The 14,802-nt window shown below is 39.2% G+C and overlaps 1 long non-coding RNA gene across 1 annotated transcript in view; it reads left to right on the top strand.

Moving 5' to 3' along the window:
• LOC111560609 overlaps positions 1-14,802 on the top strand; it is a 285,719-nt gene that overhangs the window by 26,046 nt on the left and 244,871 nt on the right. The gene's annotated exons all lie outside the window — the stretch shown is intronic.

The raw sequence follows: 14,802 nt of genomic DNA, 5'->3' as shown, positions 1-14,802 counted from the left end.
ATCTATACATGGCTGGCAGGATAGCTGTATTCTGCACATCTATCCTGAGTAAAAGGGCCTTTTTCTTTGTTTTATTTCGAGCCCCAAAGAACAAAACAAAGATAAAGTTGAAGACAAAGCAGTCACTCTTTGCTGAAGGGCGGGATGGTATCAGAGGCAGCCAAACTGGTTATCTGTTGGGGAGGCTATTGGAATCCTGCCGCCTCATTGGTTTCCCGTTGTAAAGGTTGCTTTGGCCTTTCTGCACACTTGGAGGAAATCTTATTTATTGCATTGTCACATCTGTGAAATAGAGCTCTTTGATGACAACACTGCTGTGAGATAGAAGGTAACCTTTGCTTTACTATCAGGCAGCTGGGGAAGTGCAGTCGTATCTCAGGGCTGTGAGTGATGTCATTGAAAGACGAGGCTGTTAAAAGGGAAACCAAATACCAAACAGTGGACTCCCACTACATTCTCGCCAATAGGAAGACATTCCATTCGGGAACAAATGTCATGGCTGGGTTGGATTACTTTTGGAGTTACAATGCCATGCTGGAACAAAAGGTGTTGATAGCCGCCAGGAAACCCAACTGTGATATAAAAGCAAGTATGTCATGAAGTAGTTGTGTTTCCTTTCTTTTTGTTCTCTTGCCCTAAGCAAGAGCACTTTAATCCCTGTGAATAAAACATCAGGGCAGAGGACAAAATGAAGAAAATATGAGGTTGGAGACTCGGTTAGTGTTCCAAACTCATAACCTTGCTAAACCACGAGTCCTCACTCAGACTTGGAGTAGCTAGTTGACTTACGCTTATCTTAAATTATTATTATTATTATTATTATTATTTTTAGAGAGAGAGAGAGCAAGAATAGGAGGGGCAGAGGGAGGGGCAGAGGGGAAGAGAGAGAATCTTAAGCATGGAGCTCGATCCTATGACCCTGAAATCATGACCTGAGCCAAAATCAAGAGTCTGACCCTCAAGCGACTGAGCCACCCGGGCTCCCCATCTTACCGTAACCTGTAACAGAAAATTTTCCTCTTTGGGAGAATGCTTAGCCCTCCGTAATATATATATATATATATATATATATATATATATATATATATATATACACACACACACACACACATATATATGTATTTGTATATATATATATATACATATATATATATATATATTTCAGAGATCCTCTTTATAATATGCCATACTTTGAAATAATAACTTGTGTTTAGTGTATGCTGTTCTTAAATTCAGTATAAAAGAAATGTTGAACTAGTGCCCTTAACCAACAGTGGGGGCAGATATCATTCACCACTTCAGCTGCCGTTTCAATTTTCAGAAGGTCAGTTTTTCTTCCATGCATTCTAGGCACCTCTGGCATGTGTAAGGATTAATTCTTGCCTCCGTGTATTTCCCAGACCCTTTGTTCCCTTTCTTTTTCTTCTTGCTGCGTTATCATGACCTCACTATTCACTCTTATCTGTGCTAAATGGAGTTCGAGGATACAGGACTCAAATGAGCCAGCCTAATTCTTGGAAACAGATTTTGCAAAGGATTCGATGGGTGAGGAAATACTGGGCATTCTTTACTGAAAGGAGGTTTTCGAACATCCCATGGATTTTTTTGTTTGCTCTGTTCTCACTATTTCCCATCCAAACTTACAATTGAAATATAGCTGTCTTATATATCCGCATCTGGACACAACGCGGTCTATGCTTAATGATCGTAAAGATGTTTGCAATGGTGGAACATGTGGTAGAAAAGGGGAAGTTTGATACTTGCCTAAACTATGGATGTTACAATTTTTATTTTCCTATCCAGTGTTTGTACAAGAGTAGGATTTTCCACATTGTTGGTAAAAACCGTATATTGAAATCATATGATGTTTTTTCAAAGCATACGTATCCAGTGGCCAAGTCTGGGGATTCTAATTCAGTAGTCTGTGGTGGGGATCAGCCATGCGTGCTTTTTTAAATTTTCCACGTGATTCTGGAGTAGACCTCTAGTTGAAAACCAATGCAGCAAAAGTTAATTTATTTTTATCTGTGTGTTTAAATGGCATTACTTTGGTTTTTTTCTCAGTCGACTGTGCATTTTTAAAAGAAGAGATGTATGTCAGATGCTTAACTCTAAAATGACACACCACATAGTGAACCAAAGGTTGGCTTATGAGTCAGAAATAGGGCTTCTGATCACAATGGCGTCGCTCGCCCTAGGGCTCAGTATCTGTACTGGTTAAATGTGGGGCTGGTTTAGGTGAGCCCTAAGGTCCCTTCCAGCTTCAGCATACGTGATCCCATTTATACCCTGATCTTATGTGAAATGGACAGACAGTTGCTAACAGAAACAGCGAGTGCCTGAGAAGTTGCCTTTGCTGCTTCCAGAGAAAGGCTGTAGCTGTGGAGTCAGGAATACCCAGAAGCTAAGCTTCCTCTGTGCCATCTGCCCCAGCAAGTAATGGCTTGGTTCACATGACCTGTTATCTAGGTGGCAGGTCTTGGACTGTCAGCTTGCTTGTCACTGTCAGTCCTGTTAGATTCATGACCCCTAAAGGTATTAGTTGCCTGATTGACTGACTGATGATGAATGACATGTATACACAATTAACTCTTTAGTCTCACTAGCCCTACAATGAGTCCCATATGTTCCTAATCTACAAATGTGCGTGTCTCTCCCACAGTGAAAACACAATCGGGCGCTTCCAGAGAGATGCAGGCCAGTGATTTTTAAGCACTTTTTCAGTCATGCAGAATTTCTACTACAGTGATTGATCACTTAGCGATGCTTATCTTTTCCCTGTGACTTTACAGCCTTCTGGAAGAGGTTGGCCATTGAGAAGTACCCTTCCTTCGCTCTTTGTGTCACAGTGTCCTTAAACCACCACTGACAAAGAGTTTTTGTTTTGATTCGTTGTCATTTTGTTTTGTTTGCCTCTGAGAATTCAACGTGTAAATAATTTTTCCACTAAAAAATTGCATCAAAAATACAATTTACATATAGTAATAGTATACAGTTAAATATCAACACGTTATGCACACTGCATGTTAACTCATAATTAATAGTTGCTAATTTGTGTGTCTATGGCACAAAGTTGATACCTGTTGACCTCCCACTATTAATTTTGGAATGCCCCTAATTTCTTGAATATGATGATGACTGTGGCTTGGATGGGTAGATTTGAGATCTAAGAGCCCCCCTTCTTAAATGTTGCTTACTTTTTAAAAAATTTTTTTTAATTTTATTTTTTTAATTTACATCCAAATTAGTTAGCGTATAGTGCAACGATGATTTCAGAAGTAGATTCCTCAATGCCCTTACCCATTTAGCCCATCCCCCCTCCCACAACCCCTCCAGTAACCCCCTGTTCTCTGTATTTAAGATACTCTTATGTTTTGTCCCCCTCCCTGTTTTTACATTATTTTTGCTTCCCTTCCATTATGTTCGTCTGTTCTGTGTCTTAAAGTCCTCATATGAGTGAAGTCATATGATATTTGTCTTTTTCTGAATGACTAATTTCACTTAGCATAATACCCTCTAGTTCCATCCATGTAGTTGCAAGTGACAAGATTTCATTCTTTTTGATTGCCAAGTAATACTCCATTGTATGTATATAGCACATCTTCTTTATCCATTCATCCATCGATGGACATTTGGGCTCTTTCCATACTTTGGCTATTGTAGATAGTGCTGCTATAAACATTGGGGTGCATGTGTCCCTTCGAAACAGCATACCTGTGTCCCTTGGATAAATACCTAGTAGTACAGTTGCTGGGTTGCAGGGTACTTCTATTTTTAATTTTTTGAGGAAACTCCATACTGTTTTCCAGAGTGGCTGCACCAGTTTGCATTCTCACCAACAATGCAAAAGAGATCCTCTTTCTCTGCCTCCTCACCAACATCTGTTGTTGCCTGAGTTGTTAATGGTAGCCATTCTGACAGGTGTCAGGCGGTATTTCATTGTGGTTTTGATTTGTATTTCCCTGATGATGACTGATGTGGAGCATTTTTTCATGTGTCAGTTGGCCATCTGGATATCTTCTCTGGAGAAGTGTCTATTCATGTCTTTTGCCCATTTCTTCACTGGATTATTTGTTTTTAGGGTGTTGAGTTTGATAAGTTTATAGATTTATCTGATATGTCATTTGCAAATATCTTCTCCCATTCTGTTGGTTGCCTTTTAGTTTTGCTGATTGTTTCCTTCACTGTGCAGAAGCTTTTTATTTTGATGAGGTCCCAATAGTTCGTCTTTGCTTTTGTTTTGCTTGCCTCCAGAGACATGTTGAGTAAGAAGGTGCTGCCACCAAGATCAAAGAGATTTTTGCCTGCTTTCTCCTTGAGGATTTTGATGGCTTCCTGTCTTACATTTAGGTCTTTCATCCATTTTGAGTTTATTTTTGTGTATGGTGTAAGAAAGTGGTTCAGGTTCATTCTTCTACATGTCGCTGTCCAGTTTTCCCAGCACCACTTGCTGAAGAGACTGTCTTTATTCCATTGGATATTCTTTCCTGATTTGTCAAAGATTAGATGGCCATACGTTTGTGGGTCCATTTCTGGGTTCTCTGTTCTGTTCCACTGGTCTGAGTGTCTGTTTTTGTGTCATAAATGTTGCTTACTTTTGAAGAAGGAAGAAACAATCCATTTATTTTTTACATCATGTTCGCTTCCTAACCATTGTAAACCATTGAATAAACGGACAATTCTATCCTATATATCTGTTCTTTGTGCCCCCAAATAACAGTTCTTAGCCTTCATATATATGGATACCCCAGACAATCATACACTTTCCTAACCTGTGCTAACATTTACTCACTATTCGTTTACCAATTCAACAAACATCCAATGAGTGTCTATTGTGGATAAACACTCTGTGAGACAGGTAAGGGAGACAGAAATAGAAAAGCAGATACCATCTCAATGGAGCAGGAAAGACCAATAAATAAGTAAATAAATGGCTAAAGAAGATCATTTCAGAGAATATTAAATGCTCTAAAGAAAAAAAAATAGGTGAGATGATAGAGGGAGGCTGGCAGGGGCGGGGGGCTATTTTAGATCAGGAAGCAGTGGAAGGTTGTGCTGAGTAGGGGTCAATTTAAGTTGGACCTTAATGGGAAGAAAGAAAACAGAGGACAAGGAGGAAAAGAACGCAAGCAAAGGGAAGATCAAAGGCTGAGACTCAAGGCAGCCACCAACATGGGACATTTGAACCAAGAAGGGGTAGTGGTATAAGCCAGATGGATAATGAAGAGAGAGGTCAGAGAGAAATGTGAGTCATGGCAGACAGCTTGGATTTTATTGTAAGTGCATTGGTGAGCCATGAGAGGATTACCTTTTCAAAATTAGCTAGTCCATGGAAGTTAGTTTATAGGCAGTAACAGGGAGAAGAGGGATATTATTAGTCATCTTCTTAAGGTTAGTTATGAAACACGTAGAGGAGTCTTACAAATTACAAGTATTCACTGAATGTTAGACATCATTATAGTTTGTCAGCTTCCTTCTCTTCTTCCTCTTTCTTCTTTAATGATGGTGAATGCCATTTTGATTATCATTATTTCCATAGTTTATCTGGGAGATGATGATGGATCAAACTAGGGGCTTAATGCTGGAGATGAGGGAAATGGATGGATTTGGGCAACAATGTCGGGTTCCTACTCATATATTGAGGCCCAGGTTCAGTCCCAACTTCTCATGACATTTTCTCTGCAATAGTTTCTTCCTCTTCAGAATACCTGTGGCATCAGCCAGATGACTGTTATTAGTACTGTCATCTTGAGTCTGCCTCTAGTCAGTTCTGTGCCTAAAACTCATTCAGAAACAAAAATTATGAAGGTGGTTGAAAACGCTGATGCCCAAGCTCAACCCTAAATATCTTTATTCAGTAAAAAGAAGGAAGAAACCTTCATTTCAAAACAAATGCTCCAAGTGATTCATGTTATCAACTCCACCTGGTGAAATACCAGTCAAAAGTTTGCAAAACAAGGATAGAGATAAGAGATTTGGAAGTTAAGGTATGTGTGTGTAGCAATTAAATCCATGGGCATGGATGCGTCTGCCTAGGGTGAGTATGTAGAAGGAGGAAGGTAGACTTAAAATTGAACCTGGGCAACCTGGAGATCTAAGGGACAGGTGAAAGAAGAACATTTAAGAGAAGGAGGAGAAAGAAAACTGAGAGCTGTGTCAGGGAGGCCTAAAGTAGAATTGCAAAAAGGCATGGTCATACATTCATTCATATGCAAATGCTATTAGATTGCCTTCCGTGTGCTAGGCCCTGGAGTATAGCAGAAAGAAGACAGACAAACATCTCTGTTCTTGTAGAATGTAGAGCCTGCTATCAGAACAGATGGTCTGAAAATCCCAAAATAGAAAAGGAGAGCAATTTTAAGGAGTGTTAGATTGACACCCAAATTGCAGTGGGTTGAGGAATGAGTAGGAAATGAGAAAGTAGAAATGGGAAATGTGATTTATACTTTCTAGATGGTCATACAGAGAGGAAAGGAACCAAGCCCTGTATGGCCTCTCCTTGCCACTCACCTCTGAGTTGGGTGACCTCTGTGAACTACACCACTAGCAAGAAGTGAAAACTTAATTTTGACCTCTAGCAACAAAATTACAGACATCAAAAGAACTAAAATACCTTCAAGTCCCTAGAACCAGGAAGAATACAAATAGAATCCTTTGCAGACAGTCCAAAAAAATAACAGACAACAATGATGATTCTTGGACATCTAGAAGAAAAGAAAAAATGTCTTTCACAGGATGTTTCAGGATTCACAAAATAACAAAGCTGAATTAATCAATAGTCAAGCATGACAGTTGTGAGATGAATATTGTGCAAAGTTGTTGTGAGACTTTTTTAGCCATATAAATTAGAGGCAGAAAGGAACTCAAGACTTACTCAAATATAAAAATGTAGGCTTCACCCTCATTTCTTCCTTTCTAATTCCATCCTTTCTCTTTTCCCCACAAACTAAAGAGAGTACCTTAGGTCAGAGAAGTCCGCTGAAGGTCCATACTGTACATCCCCTGTTAAACCTTTTAAAACTAGCTAACAGTGTAGGAATGTCATATATTCTGAAATAAGACCTAAATGCTGCTTACAACTGGTACAGTTGTCCTCATTTATTGGGGTACAATTTTGGGTAACCAAGACAATTGATTCTCTCCAAGTATGCATTAAAAATTATTCATTGTTTTGAATTTTTCCCTTATTTAACATGAGGCACATCAAAATTCCAAATGTTTTTGGAGCATGTGGTACTTTGTTCAGCAGAATAATACTAAGTTGGAAACCCACATGGAAAAAGAAGTATATGAAAACCATCAATAAATTTTGATAGGAAAATGAAAGCATATTCCTCCTTACACTAATAAATTTCAGATAGACCAATGATTTTTTTTTCAACGTTTTTATTTATTTTGGGGACAGAGAGAGACAGAGCATGAATGGGGGAGGGGCAGAGAGAGAGGGAGACACAGAATCGGAAACAGGCTCCAGGCTCTGAGCCATCAGCCCAGAGCCTGACGCGGGCCTCGAACTCACGGACCGCGAGATCGTGACCTGGCTGAAGTCGGACGCTTAACCAACTGTGCCACCCAGGCGCCCTTAGACCAATGATTTAAAGACAGAAAAAATTGAAACAAGAGCAGGAAGAAAGAATGGGAAATTTTATTAATAATCATGCAATAGGAAATGTTTGTTTCTTACAGGATACAAATTCCAGAAACAATAGGAGGTGTCGCATTACAGAAAATTTAAAATAGTGTATAATAAATCAGTTATATTAAATAACAAATATAAAAGAAAAATAGGCAATTTTTATGACAGCTAATTTTATTAATTTCCAAAAAGATTTACAGTATATTAAGTAAAAGAGAATGGTCCAATGGGGAAAATGACAAAGTATGAACAGAGGCTTCATAGCATAAAAAAATATTGTTAATAAAATTAATATAAAAGTATTTTCCTTCATTTATAAATAATTTGCAAATAAAACAATTGTCAAAACAGTTGTATGAGATGAGGGTATTATTATTACTCCCATTTTCAGATGAATATTCTAGTACCATTTGTTTATTTTTTTATGTAATTCTGGTTCTTTGTTAACATTATTTTGTAATTTATTTATTTATTTAGCTTTTCTGTTAACATGAGTTTAAAAAGCAGAGAAACACACACATATGGGTCATCTCTAATGGATTCTAAGGTCGCCATAATATTTTATAATAACTAAACAGTGTATTTGACTAGGACCATTTGTTTAAAAGGCACTCTATTCAACACTGATTTGCAGTGTCACAGATGTTATATAGTAAATTCCCCTTATGAATAGGACTGGTTCTGGGCTCCGTTCCACTGTTATATTTGTCTCTTCCTGAATAAATGCCACAATGTCTTGATTACTCTTTCTTCATAATGTCTTAATATCCGATAGGCAAAATTCCTCCAAGATCATCTTCAGAAATTTCCCACTGTTTGAGAGCTTGTATGCTCTCATAAAACTCCAGAAAATCTGTTCTTTTTCTTTTCCACAGAACAAAATATATAGTAGGAAAGGAAATTGTAAATATTTGCCGAGAAATCACATTTTTTTCAAAATTGAATCTTCCTGTCCATGAACATGGTATAGCATTTCATTTATTTAGGTCTTTTATAATTTTCTTCAATAATGTTTCATAATTTTCTCTGTAGCTTCTTAAAATATCCTTTGTCAGATTTTTTCAGTTACATCAGACTTTCATTTCTAACTATCTCTTACCTTTTGCTTCTGTATTAAAAGCTAAACAACTTTTTAGGTAGAGTTGTAGGACGAAAGGCCACACACTGAAAAATTTTAAGACCTGAATTATGGAAAGGCAAGGAGAAGGGTGATCACTAGCCAGTCTTCACACATTAAAATGACAACCTCTTGGGACACCTGGGTGGCTCAGTTAGTTGAGCCTCTGACTCTTGGTTTCAGTTCAGGTTATGATCTCAGGGTCATGAGATCAAGCCCTATATTGGTCTCCACGCTGAGCATAGAGCCTGCTTAAGAGTCTTCCTCTGCCCTTCTCCCCACACTTGCATACTTTCTCTCTCTCAAAGAAAAAAAAAAAAGATAACGTCTCTTTCTGTATCCACAAGTACAACTAAGACCTGCTACACAACTGTCAACCTCACTTCTGTGAATTGGTTAGTGACCCACTGGAAAAGAGTTTACGTATTTAACAATAAGTAAATGAAATTTGAAAGAGTAAACTGACAGTAGCCACTTGAAAGGTGGTCAAGTGTATATCGGAAAGGGAACAGAATCAAAATATTTAAAGGACATTATGGCATTGAAGGTCTTTAAAAGTGTAAATTATTGTCCAGAGGAGTAAAACATTAAGGATATTAAGAATGTTTTTTTCTAGGTGTCTTTTTAACTTTTAAAATCACATGACATGATTTGTTGATTAAAGGAGATTACTTCTTCAGTAACACTCAAATTCTAGGAAGAAATGTCCCAATTGATTTCTTTTTTTAATGTTTATTTATTTATTTTGAGAGAGAGAGAGAAAGAACAGGGAAGGGGCAGAGAGAGAGGAGGAGAGAGAATTCCAAGCAGGCTCCACACTCCAGCACAGAGTCCAATGCAGGGTCCATTCTCACGAGCTATGAGATCATGAGCCAAAATCAAGAGTTGGACACTCAACCTACTCAGCCACCCAGGAGCACCCCAATTTATTTCCTTATAAAAATATTCACATTCTAAAGTTGCAAGTTATAATACAGTAAACAGAAAAGGGATAGGGTTTTATAATAAATACTTTTTTTAATATAAAACAGTGATTAAACAAGGCAAATGTTTCTTGACACCCACTGGCCATGTCTGATTTTTTGTCTTCTGTCTCTCCCCTTTCAAAACATTCTCACTTTCTCTTACTGCTTTCTCAATGGAGAAATTTCATTAAATGCCCACTCAGTAGCACTATGCTCAGTTTAAATGACATAGAAGAATAATATAAAATATAATAAAACCCCACAAAGGAATTTAAAATATATTTCTGTAGGAAGGAGACAGAATAATAAGAGAACAACTATGCATAGCATTCGCATCAGGTTCCAAAGCATAAGCACTCACTGTTGGAAAACCAAACCAAACAAAAACAAAAGAAAGAAAAACTTAGAGCTTCCCAAGTAGTTCTGTGAAGTATTAAGAGAAATAGAAAAGAGACTATATTCCTATTTTCATAAAGTCCAATGCTTACAATAGTAGATTCTCTGAATGTATCAGTTTCTTTTAGGTCTAGGGCATGTGCTTCAAAGAGCTAAGGAATAAATGTGAAGGATTCAGTGGAACATGATCACCTCTTTTTATCCCTTCGTTAGTGGGCAGAAATGGCCTACTCAAATATTTTGTCTAACATTTAGTTTGCATTTGCAAGAAAGAAAATGATTCTCCATTGCTTGAATGTTTTTGATGTCGTGCCTAAGGTTCTGGACTGCATGTTATTCATAGCCTGTGTGTGCCCACGTTAGGGAAACATGTTCCTCCAACTGAGTGAAATCAAAATTTCCAAAGGATACCATAGCCATGAGAAAGTAAGCCCAGCACAGTGGAGCTCTTTGTTAATTGAATAATGCCTTGCACACAGTGACTAGCACTCAACAAGTATTTGTTGAATAAATAGTTTATTTAGACCTATAACGGGAACTAATATTCAACACATCATATTAGGAAAGCCATATGAAAGGGAAGAAAGGAATAGTGAAAAAAAAATGGTTATGCTGCATGACTCATGCTTCTTTGAGGCAAAATCGGTAGGTGATGCTTTTGTTTTGTTTTGTTATGTATGTTTTTGCATTTTTTACTTTCCCCTAGCTTGTCAGATTTTTAGGCAGGGTAAAATATTTCAAAATAAAAGATTTCAAATAGGTATAGTCCTTTTCCACATAATCATCCAATATGGAGGGAAAATACTTTATTTTTTTTATTTTACTTAAAAATTTGTAATGTTTATTTCTGAGAGACAGAGAGAGAGAAAGGGAGACTCAGAGACAGAGCACAAGTGGGGGAGGGGCAGAGAGAGGGAGACACGGGGCTCTAACTCATGAACTGCGAGATCATGACTTGAGCCGAAGTCACATGCCCAACTGACTGAGCCACACAGGCGCCCATTAAAAAAAAATTTTTTTGTAACTGGAGAGAGAATGCATGAGTTGGGGAGAGGGCAGAAGGAGAGAGAGAATCTTAAGCAGGCTCCATGCTGAGCATGCAGCCCAACATGGAGCTCGATTCTACAACCGTGAGATCATGACCTAAGCCAAAATCAAGAGTCGGACACTCAACTGACTGAACCACCCATGCACCCTGGGAAAATATTTTAAAATACAGTAAACTCGTACATTTACAAGGGGATGGTACCATTTTACAGGATGAGCATGAGCACGGTATTTGAGAATGTTACCAGCTGACTTCTTTCTTTAAGCAAGACAAAAGACAACCTCCCTTTCTGTGTCGTCCACACACAATATGAAAGTTGGTTGGGAGGCAGGGAGACCAGTAAAGTTTTCAACTTTATGAATAATTTTGTTCTTATGCAGTGTGAATCTTGACCCTCAAAGGTCTCCAATGTAGAAGGTAATTTCAACTATAGACTTTGTTCAAACTTAATAATGACCATAGTATTTAAATACCAGAAGTTATTTCAGCATGGAAGTTGTTAGAATTTTTTTTTATTTATTTTAACGTTTATTTTGAGACAGAGAGACAGAGCATGAACGGGGGAGGGTCAGAGAGAGAGGGAGACACAGAATCCGAAACAGGCTCCACGCTCTGAGCTGTCAGCACAGAGCCCGACGCGGGGCTCGAACTCACGGACCGCAAAATAATGACCTAAGCCAAAATAGGACGCTTAACCAACTGAGCCACCCAGGCGCCCCGGAAATTGTTAGAATTTAAGGAAGACCATGAATCACAGCGAAGGAATGTGTTTCTCTGGAGAGAGATTTACCCTAAATACATCCCTGGCTTCTCCCGGTTCTTTGATCACTCTACCCCACAAAAAGTAGAGCAGCCCATCTGATGGGTGAGTTTTTAAGCATGAACTGGGCATGAATAGCCCTCTCAGCTCTTCTCCCTCTTGACAGCCTATAAGTTCGGCACCTCTGGTGGCCTTCTGCCAGAGATGGCTGGGGAGCCTATTAGTTTCCTGAGACTGCTGTAGCCCATTATCTCAAATGTAGTGGCTTATTATAACAGAAATCTATTCTTTCATACTTCTGGAGGCCAGAAGCCCAAATTCAGTTTCATTGGGCCGAGATCAAAGATTCTGCAGGGCCACACTCCCTCAAGAGGTAAGGGGAGGTGGTCTTTGCTTCTTCGAGCACCTTAGGCTTCTGGCATTCCTTGCTTTGTTGCCACATCATTCTAGTCAATACTTCTGTGGTCACATTGCCTTCTTCTTTTCTCTCTGTCTTATCTCCCACTGGCTTTCTCTTGTAAGGACATTTCTTTTTTTTTTTTTTTTAATTTTTTTTTAACGTTTATTTATTTTTGAGACAGGGAAAGACACAGCCTGAACAGGGGAGGGTCAGAGAGAGGGAGGCACAGAATCTGAAGCAGGCTCCAGGCTCTGAGCTGTCAGCACAGAGCCCGACGCGGGGCTCGAACTCACGGACCGCGAGATCATGACCTGAGCCGAAGTCGGCCGCTTAACCGACTGAGCCACCCAGGCGCCCCATAAGGACATTTCTAAAGGCACTTGGGCCCACTTTGATATCCAGAATACTCTCCGCATCTCCAGAATCTTAATTTAAATCACATCTGTAAAACTTCACCAGTCAACATTGACAGGTGCCAGAGATTGAGATCTGACATCTTTGGATGGCCATTATTAAGGCCAGTACCTGGGGGACGCCTACCCGGTCCAGTATCACCAGGACAGAGCAGAAATCTCCCAAATTCTAGGTGATTTGGCCCACAGACTAAGTTATGGCCTCTTACTTAAATTGTGTCCGTAATAAAGCTGATATTTTGATCTCCCGATCTGTATTACTCTTGATTTCTCAAAATATTTCGGACATGGAGAAGGAGCAAGGGCACTTTTATTAGGGGCCCCTTGAGACTTGGAGAAACGAGATGAAAATAATGTCATATAATCACAGGGTAACGACTTAAGAAACCCTCTTTTACCGTGTACCGAAGTGAAGAAGTGGAGAAGCCAAACCAAAATAAGATGAAAACGGAGAAGAGTGAGGCAGAACACAGAGATAGAGACCTAATTCAACCACTGAGTGCAAATTCATTATGCACAATGGAGTATCTACATATGGCACCTGAAAAATATCACTGAATTAATAATTTAGATCATGATTATGCCTCTAATTTCCTACCATATTCTACTAAATAGACATGGTAATGAAAAGCATATTTTATTTACAATTATAGTTTATGAACCCAAATGTAAACTGACAGTAATGAGACGATGGTGTCACTAAATCCATTTTAATGTAAATTGCCACATTTAAAATATTCTGAAAGCAGGAAGGGCAGTTAATGAACCTAGCACTGATATCCTTGTCAGAAATGCCTGGCTTACACCCTGATCTTCTGTTTCAAACTAGATGATGATCACCTCCTCATCCGGTACGTGTTTATTGTTTTTCCTCATGATACTCTAATTATAACAGTTTTTCTTCCCCCACCCCCCCCCCACCCCCCTCCCGGCTATCAGCAAACCTGGTTTGAATTAGAAAGGAACAACTCTTTGGCTATAAACACAAATCTGTCTCCTAAGCAAGAGCTGGCTTGCGCTGCGTGTAGCAAGGGAAGCAATGATGTAACAAGGGTAATTATAACCTGAGCTGGCTGGTGTCACTGCAGAGAAGGGCCTGTCAGCGTTTCACTGTGCATAATGATAGCACTGCCTCTGCTCATGTGAAACACCACACGTGGGGTTCTTGGACAGCTGAAGTCTAAGGGTGCAACTTTTAATTAAAGACTTGGATGCGAAACACCGTACTTGCTGCGATTCTGTATTGTAGTGCACACAGTCTTTTCTTCCTGGTGGTAGCCAGTCTAGAATTGGGAGCCATACGTGGACTTCAGGCCAAAGCCTTAGAAAGGAGCCATGACAGTGATTCAGACTGGAAGTGAGAAAGTGAAGAAAGAAGCAAGTGTATTCAACAGTTCCTTGTTTTTCTATGTCTTCCCTCAAACATTGTGTTCTCTTGGTGATATTTTAGCTTGCGTTGGGAGCTACAACAATGTGATGAAAACTTCATAGAAACTAGAGATAATAGTCAAGGAGTCACTGTTCACCTTCAAACCCACACAGAAATTGAATGATTTGGGGGAAAAGTAGTTCTAATTCCCATCACAGAGAAAATCCACATCTGAATATGTGAAGAACCCTTAGAATTTGATTAAATGCCAACAACACAATAGAAATAGGGGCAACAAACATGAACAGATAGTCATTTAGTACAAGCAAACATACATGAAAAGGCACTTGACCTCATACATACCAAGAGACATGCAAGTTAAAGTTGCACAGAGGTGCTCTTCTCACCCCCTGGATGGACAAAAATCTCCAAGTCTGGTAACGCTTTGTGTCTGTGAAGATGTGGGGGAACGAGCTCATCATTTGCTGATAAGAGTGCAAAACGGTCCAAGCTCTTTGCAGCAGGTATTAGTTTTCTGCTGCTGCTGCTGCTGTCACAAATCACCCCAACTTCAAAGCCTTAAGACAAGACACATTCATGGTCTTACAGTTCTGCTGATCAGATATCCCTCACAGGGCTAAAATCAGTGTGTCACCGGTATTGTATTCCTTACTGGAGATGCCAAGAGAGAATCCGTT

This window comes from Felis catus, chromosome A1 (genome assembly GCF_018350175.1).
Source record: "Felis catus isolate Fca126 chromosome A1, F.catus_Fca126_mat1.0, whole genome shotgun sequence".
NCBI classification, from domain to species: Eukaryota; Metazoa; Chordata; class Mammalia; order Carnivora; family Felidae; genus Felis; species Felis catus.
Note: the sequence above shows the minus strand (reverse complement) of the source record. Positions and strands in the feature narration are given on the sequence as shown.